Genomic DNA, 8,758 nt, shown 5'->3' on the forward strand with positions numbered 1-8,758 from the left:
CCCCCCCCCCCCCCCCGTCTTCACCTCTGGAGCACTGGGATTGCAGGGTGGCCCCCATGCCTGGTTTAGACCATGTTCGGAAATCAAACACAGGGCTCTTTCTCTGTGTGTGTGAGGGAAGTGCGTTACCACCAAAGTGACTTCTCTAATCTGCTCTTTGTTTTTACTCTTTGCTCTTGGGCTCTTTTGGGGCCCGCCGCCCAGTTCCCAAACAAATCACTCACGTAATTTAGTCTTTCTTCTACTCGCTAGCCTTAGCTTGGCTTATTTCTTGCCTGCCTCTGGGCTTTTCTCTTTCTTACTTGTGTATGTCTTACTTTCACTCTTACTCCAAGGCTGGCTGGGTGGCTGGCCCCTGACGTCCTCCTCTCCCTGTTCTCTCCTCCTTTCTTTCTCCTTCCCAGACATCTATTTATTCTGTCTGCCTGCCAGTCCACCTGTCCTTCCTCCTATTCAGCTCTTTATTAGACCATCAGGTGTTTTAGACAGGCAAAAAAAAAAAAAAATTGCAGCTTCACAGAGTTAAACAAATGCAACATAAAAGAATGCAGCACACCTTTGCATCATTAAACAAATGTAGCATACCTCAAAATAAGATTCCACAACACCAGTCTCGGACTTTCTCGGCTAGGCATCTAGCTTGGCAAGGAGGGGAATGGATGGTCGGCAGCGAGGAGCACTTGCTTGGCTAGGGCCTCGGAGCGGGGCTTAGTCATCTTCTGGCTCCTTGACTTGGCAGTCGGTGACGAAATGTTTTCCTTTCTCTTCCCTTTGCTGCGTTTGATAGTCAAGGCAGTACCCAGTATCAAACACTTCAGTACCCAGTATCATGAGAGTTAAATTATACAGCATCCTACTCAATTAAAAAAGGCCCGGAAAAGAGGGGACTGTGTGAGGGCTCGGTGGGCAGAGGTGCTTGCCGCCGAGCCTCATGACCTGAGTTGATCCCAAGGGCCTACATTTTGCAAAGAGAGACCTGACTCTGGCAAGATGTCCTCTGACCTCTGGATGTACGAGTGTAGAAATCACGGGGAAGATTCTTAAACACTTCATGCTTTTTGTACTACATGTAATAATTTCTACTTTATATTATTCATTCAGGAGCAATCATCTTTAGCAGACATGTCGAGATGTTAGATGACATCTATATTATGACTTTATACTATCTTATTGCTTGCCTGAGTCCTAAGATGGTTGGCATCTGTGGTACCAATCGTTCCACTTACGGCAGTTGTATAGCAAGTTGTCATGGGCACCATTAGGTCCAGAGAATACTTTGTTGGTTCTAAACACTGCAAAATGAGCTATGGCAGGAGGGATGACCTGCTCACCTTTACGAAGACCGTCAACAGCGTTTCGGCTTCCCCAGCAGCCTTTTCCAAATGCGTTTCTGGGCTTTGTGGGATTGCTCTTAATACGTGCACTCACGGAGACAGAACTGACTTCTCTAAAAAGGGTTGGTAATGAGTCAGCTCCATTGCTCCGCTGACAGGAACCCTGGGATGAGGGTGAATAATTTGACAGACTTGACTGGATTTGAGAAGCAATATTCATTACTAAGCAGCAAGAACAGCCCCCCCAGACAGTCCTGTATGACTGTCACCTCGCACAGCGACTGCCCAAATATGAAATCCCGTCTCAGATACGGTGCTTACCACTGGACATAAAGCACTTTCGAAGGTACTCTTTGTAGAAAAGATAAAATTAAGCATATTTCATGGAAACGGGCGGTTCTGTGAATTGCTATATTAAGCAAGGTGACCCAGACTCACGGGGACAATGCTGCGTGTTCTCTCTCACCCACAGATTCGGGCTTTTCATGCTTACAGATGTGAATATAACTGGGTGTGAGCGTGCATGTAGGTCATGAAGCTAGAAAAGGAGCCGGGAGAGAGGGGGCAGCACTGAGGAAGGAAGGGAGGGTCATGGGGCAAGACAATGCATAGGGCATGGAAGCAAAAAGGGGGCTGCCTGGCTGCGGGACACAGTGTGGTGAGGGGATGGAGACAGTCAACAAACATGAAGATATTATACTAAAACCTAATACTATGCTAACTACAGATATTCACAAACAGCTTCTACCAACAGTAGATGCTTGCTGGAGCCTGACACTGTGAACTACATTATTTTATCAGCATAAAGTATATACGGATGATATGTAGGCATGTACCATGCATAGCATGTCAGCTACCCTGCTGTGGAGGAAATGAAGTCGGAGGACTGGAGAACACAGGGGACTGGAGAACACGGGGGACTGGAGAACACGGGGGACTGGAGAAGATGGGTTGGGGTGGCCAGGGAAAGGGACTCAGGATCAGTGAATCATGAATGGGCCAGAGCTCTGCAGGGGAGCAGCCAGCAGCACAGAGGCCCAGAGCAAGCACACACTTGGAGAATGTGAAGTGCAGGGAAACCAGCGGGGGAGGTCAGAGGTGGAGGGGAGGGGACCGTGACCTTCATGTGCTGTCTTGTGAAATACTCTCAGGACTTTGGCTTTTAACTCAGCGAGGTGGTGCCACTGGAGGTTAAGTAGATAAAGCCACTCAGTTAAATGTGACCTTTAAGAAAAACAGAAGAGCCGTGCATCTGTGGCTTTAGGCTTGTTTATTTGTATAACGTCTGGTCATCTTTGGGTTTTGTGGTGTGTGCGTGCATGTGTGTGTGCGTGCATGTGTGTGTGTTTATTGTTTTAATTTGTGAATCGCTGCATTTGTAACTAGCACACAAAGACTGTATCCTGTATCATGGGTCGCTTTCATTGTTGAAACAAGAAAGAAACAAACACAGTCAACACGTCAGGGGCCGTTATTGCCTCCTATTAGGTGTGGTGCCCTTGGCACGGTCCAGAAGGATAAACCCTGGAGGAAGGCAAACCTCTTCCTTCTCTGACTTTGGGAAGGAAAGGCCTGTGAGTTGAGATAGCCACCTTGCAGAGGGTGTGACCAAGGCAGGAGGCGACTTGGCTGAGGAGAACTCATTGCATTTCCAGCATTACCCTTGAATTTGGGGGGGGGGGGACAAGATTTGGATTACATGATTGGACAGCCTTCATTTCAGCCCGTGATTTGGCCTAGGCAGAAATTCCCTGGGGGTGAGTTAGTCAGAAATCTCAGCAGCAGCCACAGGGTGGCACAGGACTTTAATGCTAGCACTTGGAAGGCAGAGGTAGTCTTTCTGAGTTCAAGGCCATCCTGATACACTTAGTTATCTCTAGTGAGACTTTGTGTTTAAAAAAAAAAAACAACTCAGCTGCAATCCTTGTCTGGTGTTTGTGACATGCATTAAGAGGGGCTTATTTCTTTGAAGGGGAGAAGGAGGAAGTGAGGCAGCAGATAGTTGCAGGCAGACACACTGTAAGAACACCCCCAGCCTGAGGCTGCCTTACAATCTGTATAGATAATGCTTTCCCGTCTCAGCGTCTGACTGCCTAGAGAAGCATAATTGCAGAATTGGATTGTGATTTTCCTTCTGGGCCACTTTTGCGTTTTAGAAGCTGGCTAGCCGGAGATGGCATCTGATTTCATGTCTCTCTCCCACCGCTGTGCCTTTTTTAAGAACTGAAAGAATAATAGAGATGAAGTAGGCTGAATTCTCCACCGATTGTTCTGAGTCCCACTAACGGAGGGACGCAAGCACAGGAATCCCGCGAGGTCCCCCCAGCCCCCAGCCTTTTGGGGATTGAGTAGTAAGTGTGAACACACTACAGGGTCGAGGGCTCTTACGTAGTTCCTGTCACATGATTGTCTTCTCCAGTTTTGAGAGTAAGGAGAGAAAGCGAGTAGGATTGTGAACTGGGGGCCTTTGGTGCATACGGGTAGCTGTCCTCAGGGTGGCTCGTCTCTTCCCAGTCCCCTCAATACATTGTTGCCAATGTCATTTTCTCCTGACTGCCTTCATTGTGTGGGCTCTCCTGGAGAGAAATGCTTCTAGGGGCTGGAGAGGTGGCTCGGTCTATAAAGCACTTGAAGACCTGAATTTGATGTTCAAAATCCATGTAAAATAAAGTCAGGCATGGTGCCCTGGGCTTGTAATCCAGGCACTGAGGAGCATCCCTGGGAGTCTAGCCTGATCAGCAAGTCCAGCAGCAGTGAGGAGAGTTCCCCTTGCTCCACATCCTCACCAGCACAGGCTGTCACTTGTGTTTTGGTCTTAGGCATTCTGACAGGTGTAAGATGGAATTTCAGAGTCATTTTGATTTGCATCTCCCTGATGGCTAAGGGCGCTGACCTTTTGTTTAAGTGCTTTGCTGTCGTTTGAGAGTCCTCTGTTGAGAATTCTCTGTTTAGATCTGTACCCCATTTTTATTTGAATTCTTTGGTTTGTTGATGTCCACTTTCTTGAGTTCTTTATATATTTTGGATACTGGCCCCCTGTCAGATGTGGGCTTGGTGAAAATCTTTTCCCATTCTATAGGCTGCCATTTTGTCTTGTTGATGGTGGTGTCCTTTGCCTTATAGACGCTTTTCAGTTTCATGAGATCCAATTTATTAAGTGTTAATCTTGGTGCCTGTGCTATTGGTGTTCTTTTCAGGATGTTACCTCCTGTGCCAACGCGTTCAAGACTATCCTCCACTTTCTTGTCTATCAAGTTCAGTGTATCTGGTTTTAGAGCACAGGGAGGGATGACTAGAATTGGGGACATTTTGGAGGCAAGGTAGAAACCTAGTACAATGGAAACTCCCAGGAATCTATGAGGGCAACCCTAGAAAGACTCCTAGTAATGGGGTTTATGGAACCTGAACTGGCCATGTCCTGTAACCAGTCAAGGGACTGGTACACCAACCCAGCCACAAAACCTTCAGCCTACAATTAGTCCTGCCTACAAGATGTGCTGGAGTAAAGGTGGTGCAGAATTTGTGGGAGTAGCCAACCAACCAGTGAGTGGTCCAAGTTGAGCCCCATGCTATGAGAGGGAACCCATGTCAGACACTGCCTGGTGGATCAGGAACCAGAGTCTGGATAGCCCAGGGACCAAGGGTAGAACCAAACTCTGTCAGAAAGAAAAAGGAAAAAGTCAATGAAACGATTCCTAATGATACTCTGCTGTACTCATAGACTGTAGCCCAGCTCAGTTGTCATCAGAGAGGCGTCATCCAGCCACTGATGGAAACAGACGCAGAGACCCACACCCAAGCATTAGGTGGAGCTTGGGGAACCCTGCAGAAGAGGGTGGGGAAGGATTGTAGGAGCCTGAGGGGTCCAGACACCACAAGAAAATGGCCCACACAAGCAACAAACCAGGTCTTACAGGGGCTCCCTAAGGCTCAACTGATAATCAGGGAGCCCGTGTGAGTCTGCATGGGCCACTTGGCTTTTCTCTCTTCAAAACCTTTGCCTAAAGTCAATCTAGATTGTTCTTCTGCCTTTTTCCTCCTCAGTTTCTGACAAAGCAATGTCTGTTTTTAGGTTCATATTATAAGTTCTGAAGATCTTTCTGTCTTTCTAGAAGCTTGCTGGTTTTGACACTCAGTTATAATTCTCTTTGAATAGAGATTTTGAGGCTTGTTTTAACTGTATTCCTTGTACTTAGAGGAAAGAAAATTCTTTTGAGACAGGATATTGTAGATAAGCTGTGCTGGCCTTGAACTTGTTCCCACCACAGCCTTGCCAGTACTGGTATAGGCCTGCACCACCATTCCCATCCTAGAGAGGAAGCATTTTAAAGCCAGCGTTTCTGGAGTCCTTAGCATGCCTAGGACAGGAAGGGCTTGTGCCTCTCTGTTCCATCTAGCTGAATCAGTTGTGTGTAAATGACAGGCCTGAAAGACTGAAATGGAGGTTGTTAAAACAATAAACCCCACAGTAGTAATTTTTACAGATGCCCACATTTACTATTGCTTTCTCTTTAACTATGGAAAAGCAACGCTCAGCCAGCCAGTTTGCACAGGTATGTGCCTGCTTCCTCCTGCATTCTGGTGTTTTTCCAAGAAGGAACTCAATAGGGGAGCCTCCAGCTCTCTGTGGAGTCTCCAAGTTGGGATCATCTTCCCTTCTAGAGTACACGTGATTTGTTCTTAGGAGCTAGGTTGGCAAGGGACTCCTCATCTGGCCTAATTCCTTGCTCTCCTCCAATCAATCGACACAGATTTACAGGTGCAGGAGAACAATGTATCCGAGAACAAAAGACAAGCAGATAATTTGAGAGTGAAGCAAGCTAGCCGACTCCTTGGTTGGATATATTCTTGCCATTTGGCAGGCTCCGGTGTACCTGGAGAAGAAAATGTTGCTGTGAGACAGTGTGCTAGAAATGAAGAACAGTTATCCTTGGCTTAGCTGTCGGAATGGGAAGCTGAAGCATCAGGGTCTCACGTGGCCTGACTCACTCGTGTAGCCAAGGATGGCCTTGAACTTCTGATTCCCTCCTTACAGATCTGCACAGTCCCACCCGTCTTTGTGTCTTTACATCTTTACACGGTGCTGGAGACTGAACTGAGGGCTTTGTGCGTGGTAGGCAAGCATTCTACCAGTGTGCTACACCCGCCCTTCAATCTGAGTTTTATAAAAGGATGAATTGAGAGTCATCGAAGGCCACATGTTTTACTTTCCCTGCTACTCTGGGTATAAGCACACACAGGAGCCCCCAGTTATTTGTTTCACATTTTCTTTAAAAGACGAACCCCAAAATGGACTTCTATTCTATGCTGCCCAGTTCCCACAATCATTAAGTCCCTAAGAAATCACACAGAGGTCTACATTAACTATAAACTGATTGGCCCATTAACTCAGGCTTCATATTAACTCTTATAACATATATTAGCCCAATATTCTTGTCTATATTAGCTATATGGTTAAGTACCTTTTTCAGCGAGGCAGTCATATCTTGCTTCTTCTTCGGCTGGTCAGGACTGTAGAGGAATGAGCTTCCTTCTTCCCAGAATTCTCCTGGTCTCATTGACCCACCTCTACTTCCTGTCTGGTTGTCCCACCTATACTTCCTGCCTGGCTACTGGCCAATCAGCATTTATTTAAAATATAATTGACAGAATACAGACCATTCTCCCACACCACTGCAGGTTGTCCAGTCAGTTATATCGGAATATGGAGTCCTGGGTTCCACCCAGATGTCTGCAGACCTGGTGGGTACTGCACTGGGAAGGGGCACTAATGTGAAAATCTTTCACCTTCCCCTGGGGCCAGACAGCTGCAGGTGGCCTTGAGGAAATATTCACAGAAGTATCCACATTTTGATACTCAGTGGTCCTCGCAGAACAATTAGAAGAACACACACACACACACACACTTCTTCTGTAAGTCTCTCTCCAGCTCTTCTCCACGAGTTAAGGGTTGGGGGCTGTGTATAAACTCACGGTCTAGTGTAAGCTTGTGTGCTTTGTATGGGAACTGAAAGACCTAGATAAATACAGATACTTCTAGCAGAAAAAATAGAGCCAAAAATCTACGCAGAGAGAGAAAAATAAAAAATCTAGATTAACCAGTTCAGTGATTCTGTTTCAGGAACTAGCTGAAGATAAAGTTAGATTATAATCTTGAGAAACAGGGATTTACCCCCTTGTGATTATCACTGGTATTTTCTGAACTTTTCAGTGATCACTGGTATTTTTGGAATTTTCCAATGATGCCCTCCCTACCCCCTTTGGATGGTTTCTTCCCTTAAATACTCTTTCTCCCAGTTACTTGGGGTGGAACTCTCTACCCCTGTGTGGGAAATGAGTTTTGGCCCCAGTGCACTGGCTCCTGTCCTGTCAATAAACCTCATGTGATTGCAGCAAGGACTGGCTCTCATGAGTTCCTGGGGGGTCGTGTTATCCCGAGACTTGAATGAGAGTCTCCCCGCTCTGGAGGTCTTTCAGAACTACCTTTGGAAGGCAGTCACTGTCCAGTGTCTACAACCACCCTGTACTGTACAGATAGAACCTTATTAGGAATGAACAGAGTCTCACACCCACCATATTGGACAAGCATTAGCCTTTCCATTTTAGAGATAAAAATGGAGGCACTAAGATGGTGGGATTAGATGGGTATTGAATGGCATTTCCTGGAACCGCTCATTTATTAATTCACATAAAATATTTTTGGAAAGCGACTATATTCTCCGTACTGTTGAAGTGCTGGCATGTCACCATCCTCAAGGCCTTTGGGGGATCCTATGTTCTCAGGGGTTCTGTAATCTTTGGAGGATGAGAGGGGAGGGAAGCAAAATCATCTGTTTTCAAATAGTGATAGTAGAATGTAGACTGTCACCTAGGGTGGAGTGCATCGATTAGCTCCTCCTCCAGGTGTCTGGCAGGGTGGGGGCTTAGAGCAGGCTGGGGAGTGGAGCTAGCAGTTGGCCTGTGGTTTGTTTGTGATACTTAGGGATGCTGTGAGATCCAGGAGGGCAGGCATGTGGCCACCAGGATCCTGGAGTCTCTGCCGTAGGGGAGAGTCAAGGTACGAGATTGGTTCCATTTGTTTTTGAGAGAAGCCTGGCTGTGTAGCCACGGCTAGTCTTCAGCTTCTTGGTTTAAGCTGTTCTCTCAGATAAACCTGCATAGCAAGGTCTACAGATGTGCGCCATGACATTGAGTAAGGCAGAGGCTGTAGAGAGGAGGCTTGTCTGCACTGTGTCCATGTGCTATAAAAACAGAAATTGAGATTTGATGTTAGAAATTTTCATATCTCTTTAGCGCCCTCCACCGTGTGTGTGTGTGTGTGTGTGTGTGTGTGTGTGTGTGTGTGTGTGTGTATCACATTTGGCTATATGGGCTCTGGGGATCAGAATTCAGGTCCTCAAGATTGCACAGCAAACACTTTACCC

This window comes from Alexandromys fortis, unplaced genomic scaffold (assembly GCF_014885135.2).
Source record: "Alexandromys fortis isolate MF-2015 unplaced genomic scaffold, M_Fortis_MF-2015_v1.1 scaffold_16, whole genome shotgun sequence".
NCBI classification, from domain to species: Eukaryota; Metazoa; Chordata; class Mammalia; order Rodentia; family Cricetidae; genus Alexandromys; species Alexandromys fortis.